This window comes from Macaca thibetana, chromosome 7 (genome assembly GCF_024542745.1).
Source record: "Macaca thibetana thibetana isolate TM-01 chromosome 7, ASM2454274v1, whole genome shotgun sequence".
Lineage (NCBI taxonomy): Eukaryota > Metazoa > Chordata > Mammalia > Primates > Cercopithecidae > Macaca > Macaca thibetana.
The window spans coordinates 112,847,155-112,868,312 of record NC_065584.1 but is presented as its reverse complement, the minus strand read 5'-3'; the positions used below and the strand labels follow the sequence as shown (position 1 = coordinate 112,868,312).

General features: G+C 38.3%; 1 long non-coding RNA gene across 1 annotated transcript in view; it reads right to left on the bottom strand.

The window, feature by feature from the left end:
• Positions 1 to 206: 206 nt before the first annotated feature.
• The window catches only part of LOC126958886 (uncharacterized), a 65,604-nt gene continuing 44,652 nt past the window's right edge, over positions 207 to 21,158 (bottom strand). The window contains exon 2 of the long non-coding RNA XR_007727396.1: positions 207 to 510. This is a non-coding gene — a long non-coding RNA (uncharacterized LOC126958886). The remainder of the gene's footprint in view (positions 511 to 21,158) is intronic.

Genomic DNA, 21,158 nt, shown 5'->3' with positions numbered 1-21,158 from the left:
AATTATTTCATAATGTAGTGATTTAACTAGCCACAACTAGCAGGATAACGTAGGAAAGGCAGGTTGGTGTCCACACAGGGTCACTAAATCTACCTGACACACCATTTACTTTATTTCTAAAAATATCCTTCATCCTTGGGCTTGATGCAGGATCACTGAGTCATGGAAAACTTTGTGTTTTTGTGTCATAAATGAGATGAAAGCATAAAGGTGAATTATTCTTTATTAAAGAATTCATTTCAATTGCTTTTCTTTGTATCTTTGCTTTTTGTTTCTGTACTGCTCCAGTACTCCTGTGAACCATGTCTGAGTGGAGTAATGATGGCACCACAGTCCAGCCTGCATGGGTGTTGGCCTGAGTGCTCCCGCCTCGTGAAATTCAGCCACCTCTTTCTCCAGTCAGTTCCATATTCTCAACTCCCACTGTCTTCCAGAGTCCGTGTCACACCACAGCCTGGAAACTCTCCCTAAGCAGTAACCTGAGGCAACAGTAAACCCTCATTGTTTTGCCTCTCTCAGATGTCACTGTCCTTCATTGTTTGATGTGCACTGTCTTGCAATCCATCCTTCCAGATAAATCATCCATTTTTAGATGTGGTAAGCCATGTCCAATCCCCATAAGTTTTACCACAACATTTTGTTTCATTCTTCCTGCAGTTACTCCATCATTACTGTACCACCGCCTATATGGATGTAGTTGTCAGTGTGAAGCTGAGTAAGGAACAACATGCACCAGACTCACAGAGAAAAATGGACAAGCGAGCCGGCCTTTGTATCACTAAAGGGAAGGTCAGATTGGTGAATATGTAATGTCTGTAGTAGTCTTGTTGGGGACATCTACAGCATGTCAATGAATCAAAAACTTAAGCAGGATCTCAAATAATAATATCTCTATCTAAACTCTTATACACATAGTAGACTTATTTACACTTACTGAAAAAGTTCGTCTAGAGTTTTAAATTTACGTTTTATTCATGTACAAATGAAAGCAATATTGACATTAATTCATAAATTAACTCACATATATCTTGATATTCTGATTATGATTGTTTTGAATTCGGTTTTGACACTTTTTGAAAGTGATTATTGATACAGTTGGATGAATATTCACCATGTTTGTTACTATCTTCTCATTTTTGCTCTGCCCCTGTTTCCAATTTTGTCTTCCATTCATTTTCCTTTTTTTGTGGTTTTTATTCGGCATTTCATATAATTCAATATTCTTTCTTAGCATCTCAGACTTTTTTTATACTTTTTTATTGGTTACTCAAGATAAGAAAAGCTTTTAATTTTCATATTCTTAATTGATCTTACATATAACAGCTTATTTAAAATAATTATATTTAATAGCAGACAGGTGCCTTTCAAAAAAATAGTAGCAAGGCTGGGCACAGTGGTTCAGGCTTCTTGTAATCACAGCAGTTTGGGAGGCCCAGGTGGGTGGATCACCTGAGGTCAGGAGTTCGAGGCCAGCCTTGCCAACATGGTGAAACCCCATCTCTACTAAAAAAAATACAAAATTTAGCTGGACGTTGTGACACACATCTGTAATCCCAGCTACTCAGGAGGCTGAGGCAGGAAAATTGCTTGAATACGGTAGGCAGAGGTTGCAGTGAGCTGAGAGTGCACCACTGCACCCCAGTCTCGGTTACAGAGCAAGACTCTGTTTCAAAAAAAAAAAAAAGCAATTTATTTAATTATATTTTGTAAGTATAAGATATATACACACCTATAAGTAAAATGAAAGACAGGAAAAGAGGGACAAAAGGAAAAATACAGGAAAAAGGAAGAAACAGTTAGAACTATTGTAAGATGGTTACACTACTTCTGAAGCAGTATAATTTTATATGAAAGGAGCTTAGATTAGTTGTAAATATACATTGCAACCTCTAGGGCAGGATACTGGAACGGGAGCCTCAGTTTTTTGCTGTCTGTGGCCAGAGGCTGCATTCAGTTATTTCCTATGTTGGCTTCTCTCCCATGGCAGAATGTGTCATCAAAGCCACCATGGGAGAGAGCTTGCGGCAAGACAGGTATCATAATCTTAGGTAACATGATTATTCAAGTGACGTCCTATCACGTTGTAGTCTTCTGATGTATCAAAGCAAGTCTCAGTTTCTCCCCAAAGTCAAAAGGAAAGGATTAGAATATTGGGTTATGTACACCAAGCTGTGAGGATCATTGCGCACCATCTCAGCGCTCACCTGCCAACATCAGGTCTTACTTAGTGTGGGACAGGTTCTCAGTCCTCACTTACTTTGCTGACCTTGGCCTTTGTGAGAAAACAGGTCACATAATTTGTAAAATGTATCAGAATCTGGATTTCTCTGAATGTTTCTCATGATTTTACTGAGCCATATAGATAGAGATATGTAATTGTCTATTTGTGAAGACAAGAAACAGCGAACAGGACATTATTTACAAATACAGATTTAGAGACCAAAACTAAGAAAGAAAAGTTTGCAAATGGAAAAAGGAAAATTAAAAATAATAGTAATGTTCACCAGGGTAACAAAAAGGGTAGGAATAGGGAAGTGAGCACCTGGGACACTACAAGATCGACAGTGTTCTGCTTAGTAAGCTCAATAGTATAATTTTAAAAATATATATGTTTTATTTATTTGTTTTGTTTGCTTGTTTTGTTTTTTTGGTTTTTTGGGTTTATTTTTTTTGAGACGGAATCTCCCACTGTTGCCAAGCTGGAGTGCAGTGGCACAATCTCGGCTCACTGCAAGCTCCGCCTCCCGGGTTCAAGGGATTCTCCTGCCTCAGCCTCCCGAGGAGCTGGGACTACAGGCGCCGCCACCACACCAGGCTAATGTTTGTATTTTTAGTAGAGACGGGGTTCCCCATGTTGGCCAGGATGATCTTGACCTTGTGATCCACCCGCCTCGGGCTCCCAAAGTGTAGGGATGAGCCACAGCGCCCGGGCTATTTATTTGTTTTTTAAAATCTTTTTTACAATACTTTTGAATTTACAGAATAGTTGGAAGTACATACTGAGAGTTTATATATACTCAACACATAATTTCCCTTTTATAAATTCTTACATTCATTTGAAACACTTGTTGCAGTTGGTGAACCAATATTATACATTATCATTCACCAACATTCACGATTGATCAGATGTTCTATTTTCACGTAACGTCCATATTCTGTTCCAGGATTCCGCCCAGGACACCACATCACATTTAGGTATCTTGTGCCAGTTTCTCAGATTTTTCCTATTTCTGATGTCATTGAAATCCCTCCTTTGGGATGTCTCTGGTGTTTTCCTAATGACTGGATGGCTGGTGTGGATTTAGCAGAGGAAAACCACAGAGGGAAGGTTTTATTCTCATGATACTGTGACAAGAGTACATAGTATCAACATGCTCTATCACTTTTTTTTGAGATGGGTCTCATTCTGTTGCTCAGGTTGGAGGGCAGTGGCGTGAACAAAGCTCACTGCAGCCTCGAACTCTTAGGCTTGAATGATCCTCCACCTCAGCCTCTAGAGTAGATGGGACTCTAGACATGTGCCACCACATCTGGGTGATTTCATTTTACTTTTACTTTGATAGAGGCAGAATCTCAAGACATTGCCCAGGCTGGTCTCTAAGCCCTGGCCCCAAGCGATCCTCTCACCTCAGGCTCCCAAAGTGCTGGGATTACAGGTGTGAGCCACTGTGTCCAGCTGCTTTATCATGGTTAATGTTATTTGATCACATGGATGAGGCAGTTTAGCTCAGTTTTCTTCTCTGTAAAATTAATATTATTCCTCTTTTCATGTTGTACCTTTTGGAAAAAAACATCACTATACCCAGCGCATACATAGAAAGTAGGAAATTATGCCCCATTTCCCTATGGGGAGACTTTCTATGAACATCATTTGAGTTTTTGTAGAAAATATTTAACATTCTTTAGGCTGTTCTGGATCAGTTGCATTTTTCTGTGTGTTTTAGAATCAGTGGTCCAAGAACTGCTAAAAATGAAAAAAAAATAGTTAGAATTTTAGTAGGGCTCGTATTGAATCTGAAGATGCATTTAGAAAGTATAAGCATCATGGTTAATACTTAATAGCTTTCTGATCAATGAAAATCTAGTTTATATGGCACATTACACTAATTCTTCTATTCATTTATTTAGGATTTCTTTAATACTTCATTATTATTTGTAATTTTCAGTATATATATCTTGTAGTTCTTATGTTTTTTTCCTTTTTGAAGCCGTGTTAAATGAAATTATTTTGAGTTTCATTTTTTGATTAGTTTGTATTGTATAAGAATGCAATTTATTACATTGATCATGAATACTGAATTTTGTTTTTGTTTCAACGTTATTTTAGTGGATTTTTTAGGATTTTCTATATATTAGGTTATGTCAGTGGCCAATAGATTGTTTGACTTCTTCCCTTTCAATTTGAAAGTCTTATATTTATTTTTCTATCCTACTATTATAAATTATGTCCTCAAGCATAATGTTTAGTTGAATTAGTGGTAATAGGTAACCTTTTGTGTTTATAAGTTTGGGAATATTACTGAGACCTACTTGGTACCATGTGTTGTCATGTGAATTTTTCATAGGTGCCTGTTTTAGGGAAGAACATTCCCTTTATGCAAAATGTGTTTAGTGTTTTTACTGTGAGTGGGTTTTTGAATTGGAAAGTGCTTATTCCATATTTTTAGATGTGATAATGAAAATTTTGTCATTTTATTAATATAGTTATTACACTAATTCTTTTTATATGTTTTACTAAACTTATGATCCTGAGTAAATAAATAAATAAATAAATTAGTGTTTAATTCTGTTTTACGATCCTGATTTGCATTGAAACTATTTCCTTCAGAATTATTGCCTAGGTATCCATAAAGCATATTAGTTTATAGTTTTCGTTTTTTGCATTGTCTTTGTCTGGTTATAACCTCAGAAGAAGCTGCCTTATAGGACATACTGCACACTGATCTCTTCTCTGTTATTTAATTTTTTTGGAGAACAGTTAGTAAAAAATTGCTGTTGATATTTTAAAGGTTTGGAATAATTCATCACTGTAATCTTCTCAACCTGGTCAGTCACATGAACTTCGAAGATGATTCCTCCCCAGCTGATCCTTCAGGTGAGACCTCAGTCTTGGCAATCATCTACATCTAGATTCCTGATTCAGAGAAACTGTGAGTAATTTATGTGTGCTTTTGAGCCACTAAGCTATGTGGTAATTGGCTATGCTGCAATAAACAATAATATACTTGATGGTAAACATAGTATGTTATCCTTGATTAGATCCAAAAAAAGGAAAAATGGCATTAGTGGAAAACCTGGTAAAATATGAAGACAGTCAGTACTTTAGTTAATAGTTTTGCGCCTTTGTTAGTCTGTGAATTCTCACAGATAGTCTATGGTTATGTGTATGATATTAACGTTGCAGGAAATTGAAGGGTATATCCACATTTTGTAGGATTTTAACAACTCTCTATAGATCTAAAATTACTTCTAAATAAATAGAAGTGTAGACATGGCTCATATATTTGAGATCAGGTCTTCCTGTTAATTAAGCCTTCAGGGAACCTACAACTCATAGTACAAATGCAATAACATTATAAAATATAAGTGAGATGAGTTTCTATTTTACTCACTCTATTCTTCAGGGAACACTAAAGCCCATTCTTCTTCTCAAGTATCCAAAACTAAAGTTGATCCAAGTAACAAGTGGACGGCATAAAAGATTGTATGGAAACTATAATGCATCTACATCTTCAGTTACTAATCATAAAATGATTTGTATGATCATTCTTCACATGATTAGAATGACTATGGGAAAGAAGAAAAAGAAATGCAACTTTCTTGATTTAAAAATTGTATCTGTGCAAGAGTGTGGCACACCCCTCTGGTCAGTCCCAGCTACTAGGGAGGTTTGGTAGGATGATCATGTGATACCAGGAGTCGGAGGCTGTGTAGTGTGCTATGATTGTGCCAGTGAATAACCATGCACTCCAGCCTGGGCAACATAGTGAAACCCCATTAAATAAATAAATTAAATTAATACATAAATAAGTTACAGAGATCACTGTTTATATTTCTATTATTAGGGCTCAAATCCTCGAGATAGAGTTTTTGTTTGTTTGTTTGTTTGTTTGTTTGTTTTGAGTTGGAGTCTCACTCTGTCACCCAGGCTGGAGTGCAGTGGCGCGATCTCAACTCACTGCAAGCTCCACCTCCCAGGTTGATGCCATTCTCCTGCCTCAGCCTCCCGAGTAGCTGGGACTACAGGTGCCTGCCACCAGCCTGGCTAATTTTTTTGGGTTTGGTAGAAACGGGGTTTCACCGTGTTAGCCAGGATGGTCTCGATCTCCTGACCTCATGGTCCACCCGCCTCGGCCTCCCAAAGTGCTGGGATTACAGGCGTGATGAGCCACTGCACCAGGCCTGAGATTTTTCTTTATCTTTGGAGAACTATGACTCCAGTGCAAACTTTCAAGTAATGCTTTGCCATTTTTACTTTCCCTCTCAAGGATTCCTGGAACTATAGTTTTAAAATTATCACAGAGCATGTATTTTATTTTTACTTCTGTTTCCTGTTAAGGCCTCTCTGGATGGTGGCTATAACCTATAGCCTTGCCCAGTACGACTCAGGGTTTGGTACTGGCTGTGCCTTTCATGGAATGCTTAGTTATCCTGATCGATGGCCTAAAACCTAACTGTCCAGCTTACATCCGGGTATCTTTCTCAGAGAGTACTTGTTTATACTGTAAGACACCCTGTGGCTCCTGTCTGACCTGTATCTAGTTTATTTCTACCAAGGTAACCACCCTTAGGAGAGTGCTCAGTGGGAGAAAAGTGATGTCCATGTGTATTCGTCAAGTGAAATACAGAGGAGGCAACTCAACACAATGTGTATAATGGCGTTAGTAATTTATTACTAATCAATCCCAGTAAGAAGAGGCCAGCATTCCTTGAAGTACCAATGAAAACAGAAGAGCTCTCCAGGCCACACACTCATAAGCAGCAGGGGTGGTTCAGGAGGAACTAGAGAAAGACATGCTATTGCCCCATTTGTCTGAAGTCTTTATGGGTGTATTTGTCAGGTTTTTTTTCCAGCGAGACAGAACTACAGGGAGGTAGATAGGTAGGTAGGTAGGTAGATAGAAACGTAGATGGAGAGTTGATAGATAGACAATAGTTAGATGATTGGCATTTTGTTTGGGGATTTACTCGTGTAACATTGTAGAGACGGAGAATTCCCAAGACAGCCATCTGCGAGTTTAAGGACCTTGGATGCTGTAGCGTGATGGCTCAGTCCAAAGCTGAAATCTTCAGAACCAGGGAAGCTCTTGGTGTAATTCTCAGTTTGGGACCAATGGCCTGAGAATCCAGGGCATTTACTGGTATAAGTTCTGGAGTTTCAAGGTCATAGATCATGGAGTTGTATTTTCCAAGGGCAGGAAAAGGAGTATACTTTCTCCTGGAGAGACACAGGAAAACTTTTATAATTTTTTCGTTTTTGGTTCTATTTGGTCCCCAAGGAGATTGTATGCTGCCTTCCCTCATTGAGGGTGGATTTTTCCCTCTAAATTCCCTGACTCATACCAACCTCCTCTGGAAACACCCTGGCAGACACACCTAGAAGTATGATTTACCAATTGTCTAGGTATTCTTTAATCCAGTCAGCACCTTAAATTAACCATGACAAGTCCAGCACCTTTCTAGTTGGCACCTATATGTATCACCTTAAGCCATAACTAATCTTTAGATACAGACAATAACAAGGCAATACTTCTACCTAACATGCTGCAACCATCCTGTGTGCAACCAAAACACACTATACTATTTGTCTTAAGAGCAGTGGAAGTTTGTGGGTGATGTTTACTCTTCTCCTGATACCCCATAACTTCAATACAAGTATGTTAAATTGCTAACACTTAACTGTTAGTATCAAGTTAACACATTCTTGTGTTTTGTGATAAAAGAAGAAGAGAGAAATAAAAACAATGTTATTTGCCTAATATATTCATATATAACATGCAAATATATTCTGAACAAAGTAGATAGGAAATACTAGTGACAATTTTAATCCTTGTTTCTGTAACTGGTCACCTGGTCCTGTCTGGTATGTATGCATGTATTTATTTTATCATTTTTTTTTAAATTTTTTATTTTTTGACACAGAATCTCACTCTGTCTCCTGGGCTGGAGTGCAGTGACATGATCTCGGCTCACTGCAAGCTCCGCCTCCCTGGTTCATACCATTCTTCTGCCTCACTGAGTAGCTGGGACTACAGGCACCCGCCACCACGCCCAGCTAATTTTTTGTATTTTTAGTAGAGATGGGGTTTCACCGTGTTTCCCAGGTTGGTCTTAATCTCCTGACCTCGTGATCCACCTGCCTCAGCCTCCCAAAGTGCTGGAATTACAGGCGTGAGCCACTGTGCCCGGCCCTGTCTGGTATTTATAACTCCCTTCTACTGCTACCCATTGTGTATTCTCTTTGTCTTCAGCAATCCCCTTTGCTGGTCCTGGGTCTTTATCTGGCAGGGTGATGCAAACCTTCATTCCTGAAACATCTGGAGCGGTTGTATTCTTGTCTGGAATGGTTGTAATAATCCATTGAACTTAATAACAGGGAATAGTAATACTAAGACTTTGTTTTAGTCCATTTTCTGTTACTGATAACAGAATACCTGAAACTGGGTAGTTGATAAAGAACACACATTATTTCATACAGTTATGGAGACTGAAAAGTCCAAGGGTGACAGGTTGTATGTGGAGAGATCCTGTTGCTGGTTGGGACTCTCTGAAGAGTTCTGAAGTCTACAGGGTATCATATGGCAATGGAGTAGCGCTTGCTGACATGCAAGATCATGTCTCCCTTCTTACAAGCCACTCTTCTCTCATAATAGACTATTAATCTTTAAATATGAATGTATTGATTCATGAAGGGATTAATTCACTTATGGGGTCAGACTCTTCATGATCCAATCACCTTTTAAAGGCCTCATAATTCAACACTGCCATGTTAGGGATGAAATGTCAGCATAAATTTGGAAAGGAAGCAATATTCCAACCCTAGCACTGCACTTCTGACTCTCTAAAAATCACACCCTGTCACAAAATTTTATTTCATTCCTATAGTTCCAAGGCTTAAATTGTTCCAGCACCAACAGAAAGTTCTAAAATCTAAAGTCTCCTCTGTCGACCCATGAAATCAAAACAAGTTTTCTTGATACAAAACTCGGCAGTTGGGTTGTTAATGCCCACTGGGTTCATGTTGGCTGCTGCCCAGATAGAGCCACTTTACCAAGATAAGGGAATTACTATAGAGAAAATTTTATACATGTAGAGCCAGCTAAAAGAGAGAGCAGAGTTTTCATATTACTCTAACCTGCTTCTCCAAATACTCAGAAACTAGTGTTTTTATAGATAGTTTTGTGGGCAGGGGGTTAGAGAAAGGGACATGCTGATTGGTTGGGTCAGGGATGAACTCCTAGAAAGTCAAAGCCATCTTCTTTGCTGACTCACCTCCTGGGTGGGGGCCACATATCCAGATGAGCCAGTTTACTGGTTTGGGTGGCACCTGCTGATCTGTCAGAATGCAAGTTATGAGAAATACCTCAAACACCAACCTTAGGTTTTACAATAGTAATGTTATGTATAGGAGCCATTGGGGAGTTAATTAATCTTGTGGCCTCTGATTGTATGACTCCCGAGCCGTGCTTTCTAATACGGTGGTTAATTTGTTAGTTTTACAAAGGTGATTGTGGTCCCCAAACAATGAGGGGTTTTGTTTCAGGGAGGAGCTGTTATTATCTTTGTTTCAAAATTAAGCCACAAAGTAAATTTCTTCCAAAGTGGGTTTTGTTTTTGCCCAGGAATAAACAAGGGCTGCTTGGACGTGAATGCAAGATGAAGTCACTTAGGTCGTATGTCTCTCCCTGTCGTAATTTTCTCAATTACTGTTTTTGCAAACGGGATGTCAATTTCCCCTTCTGAATTTCATTGCATCTTATTCTTAAGGTTGAGGTACAGAGTTGGGAAGCGGCCAAAGGCCATTCTAACTTCTTTCTGCTGACAAGGGGTATACTTGAGATAGGGTTTGGCCCCAGAGTAAATGGAATGAAACTGCTTTGTAGCTGTCTGCATGTATTCGCAGATGCCTGGTTGGGGTTCCTAGGCTTGCATGACAAAGATGTTAGTACTGTCATCCACTGTTTTAGTACAGCACTTAAGTGAACAGCAAACTCTAGGATAATGGGTCCTAATATAAGGAGTGGAAGTCCTAGTTTCAGAAGTCCTTATGTAACTTGTCTAAATCCCTGAGGGATTAGAGTGAATAGCCCTAAGAACCAATCAGACATGGGGTCAACAGTCAAGAGAGATTTGGGTCAGAGGTTGTTAGAAAGACAAATTGGGATAAACAGGAAAGAGCAAATTTAAATATACCATCTCATATCTTTTTAGTTAGTTTCCTAGTTCTCCGAATATATCCTAGCTGTGTTTCATTCCAGGAGGTGTCACTGCAAATGAAGGAGGCTCCCTTATGTGATTAAGGCAAAAAATATTTTTAACAACAGGCATTTGTAGGGAAATAGAAAATAATAACAAAGGTTAATGTTGGGTACAACGTATCCAGATGTTAGATTCAAAGCATTTTTAAGTTGCAAAGGAGGATAGCGATGACAATCTCACGTATTTTTCATCTGTATCTCCAGGGATAAGCTTCAGCATGAAGGGCCTCCGGAAGAAAGTCGTAGCCATTTCATTGAGTCCAGGTCAGAAAAGTGGAAAAAAAATGTGGTTGTATTAGTTTGAGTACTTTAGCTCTAAGAGATTTCAGAATTCATTCCAAAGTGCAGAAAATAATAAAAAACTCAAAAACAATGGAGAAGACTAGAATCTAACAACAAGTGTGCTATAGTATTTTTCTGAAATATAACGTTTCGCTCCCTAGTTTTCATTTTTATTTAAGACATACCATAGTAAGACACATTTATTTGCAAAATAAGTTTTGGTATTATTATAGTTAGCCTGATTATTTGTGTAAAGTTCAGCCAGAATAATTATTTCCCATATTAGCTCTTTCTAAACTGGGTTTACTGCAACTTTGTTCCCTAAAGAACCTCAGATTGGACTTTTTTAAAGTCTTGAAGGGATGTATCTGTGCCTGCAAATACTCATACACATTGGCTGAATTTTTCTCTTCTTCAGCTCGCAAGATAACTTGGGAATCATAGGCCTGTCAGAATGTGACAGTTTTTACTTACCACAGGTCAGGAACCCTGTACAAGGCCTGTGTAGATAGTTATGAGGCCAGTTTCTTCAAGGGGCTTTTATCATCTCTGTTGGTCAACTTTAATTCCTCAAGCCTGTCTGTTTGTATTTGAAAGTAAGCCATTCCACTGGTAAAATAACCGTATCTTTGGTAAAATAATCTGTGCCTCCAATTGTGTTCTGTTAACAAAAGAAATCAGATTCTTACTGTACTTAGGTAAATAACTATATCTCCTTGGTATGGAATCCTCATAAGTAGTTTTCAAATTTTGGAGAAATCAAGTAGAGAATATGAAATATCTTTCAACTTTTGCTCACAGGAATATACTTTACTCAATCATGAGAAGCTGTAAATAGCTGAAAAGAAAAATGTTGTCTTGACTCTGAAAAATGACAAAAAGGCTCAGCAACTTTTCAAGCAACAAGTCATAAAAGGATTATTTTGGTCTTCTATTAGTTCAGTCCATGAAGTTAACTTTGTCTGACCTTGAGCCAGCAGTCCTCATAAACATACAGCTATCTATGAGAGTCCTGGAAGTTTGTTTTGTTTTTTTCCTATTTCAATGCCCCAGTCTTTAGTTATGAGAAACCTGTATTCAAGAGAACATTTCAAAGAGCAAACACCTTTTGAATATTTTAAGAAAAAAAAAACACAGTAATCTGTGGATGACAATTATCTCAGGACAGCCACTGTTTTATTAATTTTACTTTGATTTTTTTGAGACAGGGTCTCAAGCCACCCGGGCTGGAGTGCAATGGCACAATTATGGCTCACTGTAGCCTCACCTTCCTGGGATCAAGCAATCCTCTTTCTTCATCCTCCAGAGGAGCTGGGACCACAGGCAAGTGCTACCACATACAGCTAATTTTTTCATGTTTTTGTAGAGATAAGGTCTCACTATCTTGCTCACGCTGATCTCAAATAGCTGAGCTCAAGCAATCCTTCCTCTTAGCCACCTACAGTTGTCGTATTACAAGCATGAGCCACCATGCCCAGTGAGGACATTACAGGCCTGAGCCACTGTGTCCAACGAGGCCATTGTTAAAGACACAATCGACAAAGAAATCCGGCCATTTCTGTGGAACATAACAATTTAACATAATAAACATAATTATTACTGATAACATGTACAAAGACATATTAGAATTATAGGAACCATATAAATTTGGAATACATCCTAATAACATATTTATATAAATATAACCCAAAGAAAGTTAAACATAATTTTGTATTTCACAATGTTTTCTGTAGGTTAATATGCCAAATAAACTAAATATGTCTCTTTTGGACTTCAGGGGACCTAATACTTAAAAGACTAATGAGTTAAAATAAAAATTCTTAGTTTATAATTTTATTTTTCAAAGTTTGCGAATGTTAAAGGCTTAAAACACTTCATATCACCAAATAGAATCCCAGATAACCACAAATCATTTGCTTAGCCAAAACGGTAGCTCAAAAATTCAAAAAGGCAAAAGCTTTTATTCATTGGTAGAGAGGCGACTATGATCTCCCAACAACAGGACCAAATAAAGTCAGCATGAGGCCATCTGAATCTGTATCTTCTCTCTCCCCTACTTTTTTCAGTTTATAAGACAAATAAAAATACTTTATTATCTCTCAGTAGTATACAGAAATCTTGTTTAAAGAGAAGACCAAATTTTACCTTTGCATTAGTGTTTTATTAATGTCAAACCCAATTTTTACATAAAACCTTATAAACAAACTATCAAATCTAAATCAGTTTGACTCTAACTGTTTATAACTTCCTACTAAACAACTGATTAATGCTCAATGAAAACTCTGTTTATCACACATTAGCGTGCAGATTCTGGGCCTGTGTCATTGTGATTTTTACCTTAATGAGCATTCTGTAGAAAAACTAACCCGCTTCAAGTTTTGGCAAGCTACTCACACTCACACACAGAACTTTCTTTACAAGACCAATCATCTACAAACCTTTTATAACTTGCTTAAACCTTACGTTTTTGTCCTATTATTTTTTTAACTTAAGACAATTTTTAAAACCTCTAATTTAGACAAGGTTACTTTTTAAAACAAAAATTGTATCTTTAGGTCTTTTTATAATTTTTTATAAAAAGATATTTTATAATTTTTATATGCCTTGAATGTAAATATTTTCTCAGTAGTATCAGTTACACGTGTTACAGTGTTAAATCTTCACAACTTTTATTTTTAGTGAAAGCAGTTTTAATTTCATATCAAGTGCAGAGCGTAGGACACAGGATAGAAATGAAGATAATGTCTGACTCTTTCCAACATAGCTAGGGGGCATGGCTAACTCAACATGTCCCCAGGCTTTACCTAGAAGCTACTGGCTCTAATGCAGGCAGGTTGGACAATTACAGAAAGTCACAGATATTTATAACCTTAAAAGAGCAAAGAGAATATCTGACCTGCCTAATTTAGACCAAATGTCTAAATGTTGAAGAAATAATGTTATTGTACCAGTAATCTTTAGAGCTGTCTTTATTATTCTAAGATCATTAGAGTCATGTGAACTACAAAGCATTGTAGTTAATTTTTTTGATAAAATATTTTATTTAAGTGCATAAATATGCCAATTAATTAGAGCTCTTTTATATAGTTTGTTAGCAAAATATTATATATATGAAGAATATAAATACACAGATATAGAGAAGCAGATCTGGTAAAGTTAAATGGATTCTTCTTTTGTCAGTTTTTAAGGTTTTCTTTTTCATTTTAGATCATCAGTATCTTGATTACCTGTTCCCTGCCCTAAACAGTTTTTAACCAGGCAATTCCAAATTTTTATTTTAAAGGGATAAATCTTAGGTGAAATAAAATAGATAATTTATATTTTATTTAAACCAAGGAAAAATGTAGGAGTTTCAGTCAGGATGGCCAGGAAAGGCAGACACTCTTCAATTTGGAGATTTCAAGATTGGTTAACTTGTGGTTGATATTAGATGCTGGCAGGAGTCTGTCTTCTTTAGAGGAGCTACATGTATCCCGAAGTCAATTCCTTGTACATTACCACCACAAAGATTAGTTAATAGCACCTGATAAGAACTTTTTCAGGGTGTTGGAGGTGGTGATACACTTCACAGTGATTAATTTTTTTTAGCTTTGATAAGCCCCAGCAATAAGTCAGATACTTAATTTAGAATTCAATTTTGGAGATGTCTGTCAAAGATGTTAGAAAGCTTAAAATATTTGATCAAAAGCAAACTACAGGTCCTTGTAAAACAATAGTTACTCATTTAACCAAAGTGATCATTGAGAGACTTTAAAGGCAATACAGAAAGTTACACATGTGTAAAAACCTTACTCCTTTCAAATTTCATAGGTTTTTAAAAACCAATTAAACACTTTATAAAGGTAACGTAGGAACTATCTTGATGAAATGTAAAATCTCGTTTCTTAAGGCAGTTACCAAAAAGTCAAAGGAAAACCCTTTTTAGTGCGACTGCCTCTCCTTAGGGGAAAGCCCGTTGAGATGATCTGGAAGTACAACTGATAATAAAAAGTGCTTGAATTTAGTCAAACGTGGGAAGAGTGTGTACACGGTTATGAGTAGAACTGGGGAATAGATGACTCTTAGTAGCTGCATGGTAACTTTCCTGATGACAGTGAAAATTTAGACAAACACACACAAAAATAACCCTAAGAGTATAGAATCAAGTTATCCTGGAGGAAAGCACTGGTTTTATAGACCTCTAAGATAAAATATTTCAGCATCAGGCCACAACATTTAGAACTAAGAAAAGTTACAGGAGCTGACAGGAAGCTGAAGGATAGAGTTATCCCAGGCCACGTCAAAGGGAGAAAAAGCTGATAGCAGCAAGACAACAATTGAACAGTTGAGATATGAATCTCAGAAGTTTTCAAAAGAAATCGATTATGGAATAGAAAATCAAAATTTCTTGTCATTTTATTAAGAGCAAATTGATACCTTAAGAAAATATTGGTTTAATATAGGGGACCATTCTTTTTTTTTTTTTTTTTTTTTAATAAGATTTTATTTTATTTTTTTTAATTTATTTATTATTATTATAATTTAAGTTGTAGGGTACATGTGCATAACGTGCAGGTTTGTTACATATGTATACTTGTGCCATGTTGGTGTGCTGCACCCATCAACTCATCATTTACATCAGGTGCAATCCCTCCCCCCTCCCCCCTCCCCATGATAGGCCCCGGTGTGTGATGTTCCCCTTCCTGAGTCCAAGTGATCTCATTGTTCAGTTCCCACCTATGAGTGAGAACATGCGGTGTTTGGTTTTCTGTTCTTGTGATAGTTTGCTAAGAATGATGGTTTCCAGCTGCATCCATGTCCCTACAAAGGACGCAAACTCATCCTTTTTTATGGCTGCATAGTATTCCATGGTGTATATGTGCCACATTTTCTTAATCCAATCTGTCACTGATGGACATTTGGGTTGATTCCAAGTCTTTGCTATTGTGAATAGTGCCACAATAAACATCCGTGTGCATGTGTCTTTATATCAGCATAATTTATAATCCTTTGGGTATATACCCAGTAATGGGATGGCTGGGTCATATGGTACATCTAGTTCTAGATCCTTGAGGAATCGCCATACTGTTTTCCATAATGGTTGAACTAGTTTACAATCCCACCAACAGTGTAAAAGCGTTCCTATTTCTCCACATCCTCTGCAGCACCTGTTGTTTCCTGACTTTTTAATGATTGCCATTCTAACTGGTGTGAGATGGTATCTCATTGTGGTTTTGATTTGCATTTCTCTGATGGCCAGTGATGATGAGCATTTTTTCATGTGTCTGTTGGCTGTATGAATGTCTTCTTTTGAGAAATGTCTGTTCATATCCTTTGCCCACTTTTTGATGGGGTTGTTTGTTTTTTTCTTGTAAATTTGTTTGAGTTCTTTGTAGGTTCTGGATATTAGCCCTTTGTCAGATGAGTAGATTGCAAAAATTTTCTCCCATTCTGTAGGTTGCCCGTTCACTCTGATGGTAGTCTCTTGTGCTGTGCAGAAGCTCTTTAATTTAATGAGATCCCATTTGTCAATTTTGGCTTTTGCTGCCGTTGCTTTCGGTGTTTTAGACATGAAGTCTTTGCCCATGCCTATGTCCTGAATGGTACTACCTAGGTTGTCCTCTAGGATTTTTATGGTATTAGGTCTAACATTTAAGTCTCTAATCCATCTTGAATTAATTTTTCGTATGAGGAGTAAGGAAAGGATCCACTTTCAGCTTTCTACTTATGGCTAGCCAATTTTCCCAGCACCATTTATTAAATAGGGAATCCTTTCCCCATTTCTTGTTTCTCTCAGGTTTGTCAAAGATCAGATGGCTGTAGATGTGTGGTATTATTTCTGAGGACTCTGTTCTGTTCCATTGGTCTATATCTCTGTTTTGGTACTGGTACCATGCTGTTTTGGTGACTGTAGCCTTGTAGTATAGTTTGAAGTCAGGTAGCGTGATGCCTCCAGCTTTGTTCTTTTGACTTAGGATTGTCTTGGAGATGCGGGCTCTTTTTTGGTTCCATATGAACTTTAAAGCAGTTTTTTCCAATTCTGTGAAGAAACTCATTGGTAGCTTGATGGGGATGGCATTGAATCTATAAATTACCTTGGGCAGTATGGCCATTTTCACGATATTGATTCTTCCTATCCATGAGCATGGTATGTTCTTCCATTTGTTTGTGTCCTCTTTTATTTCACTGAGCAGTGGTTTGTAGTTCTCCTTGAAGAGGTCCTTTACATCCCTTGTAAGTTGGATTCCTAGGTATTTTATTCTCTTTGAAGCAATTGTGAATGGAAGTTCGTTCCTGATTTGGCTCTCTGTTTGTCTGTTACTGGTGTATAAGAATGCTTGTGATTTTTGCACATTAATTTTAATCCTGAGACTTTGCTGAAGTTGCTTATCAGCTAAAGGAGATTTTGGGCTGAGACAATGGGGTTTTCTAAATATACAATCATGTCATCTGCAAACAGGGACAGTTTGACTTCTTCTAGGGGACCATTCTTTAGAAAGACTATTATAAAAAATTCCTTTTTAATTATACCTAACTTAATTACATACAAAATTCCTTTTATAAATTCCCCTTCACAAGCCATATCATGACTTACACAGACCATCTGTCACATGGTTGGACTGTATACTTGTCCTATGGTACCTGTTCCTTTTTAAAATTATTTTTGATTTTCTTTTTCTAGATTAACCTTGTAATAAGAACCTGTTTCTTAAATAACCAGTCATTTTACTTTAGGAGAATAATTTACCATGCAAGATTCTTTCTCGTATAAAATTACTCTTTTTTCTTGATAACTTTCCTTACCAAAACTACATGTTCTTGTCTATATGTTTCTTCACATCTCTCTTCACCATTTACTGCTTCCTTTCTGGTTTGTTTCATAAATAACCTTTTCAAACTCGTAATTTGAATCAACTTTTAAAAAACGTTTGAATTAGACAAAATAATTCTTTTTCTCAATAAGGACACCTCTTCTTTGGCACATTTTATAGAAACCTAGGAAAAAAATCCTCAACTATCAGATATTAGTATTGTATAGATGAGAAACATTTCACAATTTTTAGAACAGTTTTCTCTATATAATAACCCTTTCTCAATTGGAATTGACCCAGACATCCAGTAAGCATCCAAAATGATTTTAAGATTTTAAATTATACAAACTTTCAACTAAAGCATTGATCTCATTGACGTATACTCAGTTTTTTCCATTTTAACAGTTTACCTAGAGTACTTTTGAAAACTGGGATATTACCCAAAAGTAGTAATTATTTAGTTATGTCCCTATTACCCATTTTTAAAGTCTGTGGACATAAGGTGTTTTACCTAAGTAGGAACCTTAAAGTTCAATATATGCACATTTTGTTAATAGCACAGAAGATTTATGTTTTCATTGAACTAGTAATATTAAATTAGTCTAACTCATCTATAAAATCACACAAACAAAAATTATTCTGTTTCTGGCTCGGTTTATGGCCCTATAGCCTTTATGTCATATCCTGACACCGTAATGTGTAGACAGAGATAAATACAAAACCATTTGTTCAGTAAACTCAGATAAAAATATGCTGATCATTTTGAAGATATTTCTAATATTATGTCACCAATAATCTTAAAACCAGTTTTATTTGTCAAGGTTTACTAAATTTATGTGAACTTGAAAAGCTTCCCAAATTAATTTATGAGCGCTTATTTACTTGTAAGTCAATTTGGTAGCAGGCTAGACATAAGACACAAACATGTCTACATATGTACATACACACAAACATGTCTACATATGTACATACACACAAACATGTCTACATATGTACATACAAACATCTACATGTGTACATACACACAAACATATCTACGTACGTGCATACATACAAACATATCTACATATGTACATACACACAAACATGTCTAAACAGGTATACACACCCAAGCAAAGGTCTCATAGCTTTTACCTTGGGATTCTAACCGTAAAGTAACAGTACACACTCAGTATTTTATAAAAAATAGCTGGATACATGTTATCGTCTGACAAAACTGGAACCTGTTTCCATGGCTAAATTGTGTTTTCTCCAATATATAGTCTGTGAAAGCTGTGAACCAAACTTTGGTTAAAGCTATCTTTATGGCAGTTTTGTTTTTAAAAAAGCATCTTTTACCTTTTTTTTTTCTTCAGTTTTAAACAAGTTTCCTGTGTTTACTTTCTAGTTGGTCGGTAAATAATGAGTCTTATCACAGCACCAACAGCTTAGTAACAGCCAATCTGAAGCAGGCAGAAAAGAAAACAGGAAGAAAGAGAGGTTTTGATGACTCTGCTTCACGTAATAGCTGCAGTTAACCATTTGAGCGCTCAAGTTTTCTTGCTATAGTTTGCCTCTCTGTTTAAAATGTTCACAAAAGTAGGTCTTAATAAGTAACCAGCTGAAATCCCAAAGAGAATGAGAATATGAAGTTCCTGCCAGGCTTCTGCAAAGGAGCCAGGTTTTAAACTGGAGGGAAAGAGAAAAAGATAGAAAAGGAGGTTTGTGAACCTTCTAGCTGCTGCATGGTATAGGGTTGGTACCCCCACCACTCTTGCTGACATCCCATCAGGGAGAGCCCCAGTACCCTGGACATGCACAGTGTGAGACGAATCCCTCCCACCTCTGCAAGTCATGGGCAAAGGAAACTGTTTACAGCTGGAGAGAGCTAGGGGTACCTTTGACTGAGATGAGTAAGGCTGTAGGTGGCTTCCAAGATAATCAGGAAGATGAAGTTGAAAGTGAAAAGTGTAGGAAGAGACCAGGGCCCACACTCAAAGGTCATACACTCACACTTACAAACAAATGGTGAGCTTCCAAACAAACCCCAGTTAAGGGCTGGGTACAATCCTGAATTTCTTTCCTCTGTTCAAAACAGTTCCACAGGTATCTGAAACCAAGTGGAGCGATGCCCAGGAGTGCCACAAAGCAGTCACTACATGTGCCCATCACAGCTGATGGTGGCAACTAACCCATGCAGAGTACCGAAATGAGCCAGGCTCTGTCTGCCCTCTCTTGTTAGTCACCCAGTTAATCCTGGTAACAGTCCTGGGTTCTCTGCATTTCCAGAGTGCAGGTCCTCCAGTAACCACTGAAATGCTTTTTCGGGAGTTGTCAACTCCTTACAAACATTTCTCCCTACTTGGCGCAGAGCACAGTGACACCAGAGACAGGCTTCCCTGGACCCCCACCCTGGCAGTGGCCGTGTCACTTCACTCAGGCCCAGGAAGAAGGCAGGCTGTGGTCTTCCACTGGGCAGCAGCACCGAAAGGATTTCTGACGTGGGTGAACTCTTGGATCACCGTGCCCAGTCTCATGGAGTCTACAGCAGATGCAATAAGGGCTTTGGCACTGGGAAGTGGAGCTCACCCATCTGCCAAGCCCAAGGTCAGGCACCCCTCCTTCACACCATCCTTGGGGACTTCCTCCCCTCCCCGGCAGAACGCCACTGAGAATGGACCTGATGGTGCCAAGAGGGCGATTTTCCCCCAAGTCCTCTGAAATATGTTGCCACGATTTGTAACAGGAAGCGGAGTGAGGAGCACAAAGTGCTTCCAAAGGTCACGTGATGGGCCACATCCCTGGCGGGCGTGTTGAGCCCCTGAACCAAAGTTTCTGCGACCAGCACCTTTGCCTCTCTGCCCCGGCCTTCTGAGCCTGTGCTCCGCAGACACTTGTGCACCAGGCAGCCAGCCACTCTCTCCTGTACTCCCGCAGCCCCAGCAGAGCTGCCACATGCACCTTCCACTCACCAGGTGGAATCTACCTTTTATCCTGTGCAGCAGGCTGCAGAACGCGCCCCTCCACTCTGGATAATGTTCCAGGGAGGAGAACGCCCTCTGCTCCATGAGAGTCTGTACATGGAGAGAGGGGTAGAAAGTGGCAGGTCAGTTCCCATGACCTTGACACAGAAGGTCTTACACATGCAGACTTCTGCTGGCAAAAACCCACAACAGACAGCTAAGTCCCAGGCAGTCTAGGCTCAGAACACAAACCTGCCCCAGGCCACAAGACTTCCCACTGGAGACTGAAACTGGAACAGTAGCTCTGAGGCCACACCCCTTGATTTGACATGTGAAACAGCAGTACCCAGGTCCCATGACCCTGGCACAAGAATACTTCCTTGATGCCCCTTGGTTCGGGCCTTCGGGGGTTCATCCTCTGCTCAATACTAGATCAAATACAAATCTTAGTTGGTCAGCTTCTTCCTCAATTGGGGACTTCCTCCAGTGCATGCCTACTGCCTGGGTTACTTCGCTGATTTCTTCAAGATATTCTATGAATTAGGGATCAGAATATCTTCCTTCTGTTGCTGCTGGGGTCTGGGAGTGCACATGCAGCACATCCAGGTGCCACTCTTACTTTCATGCTCCCCACCTCTCTTAAGTCAGCTCCATCGCTGGGCAGG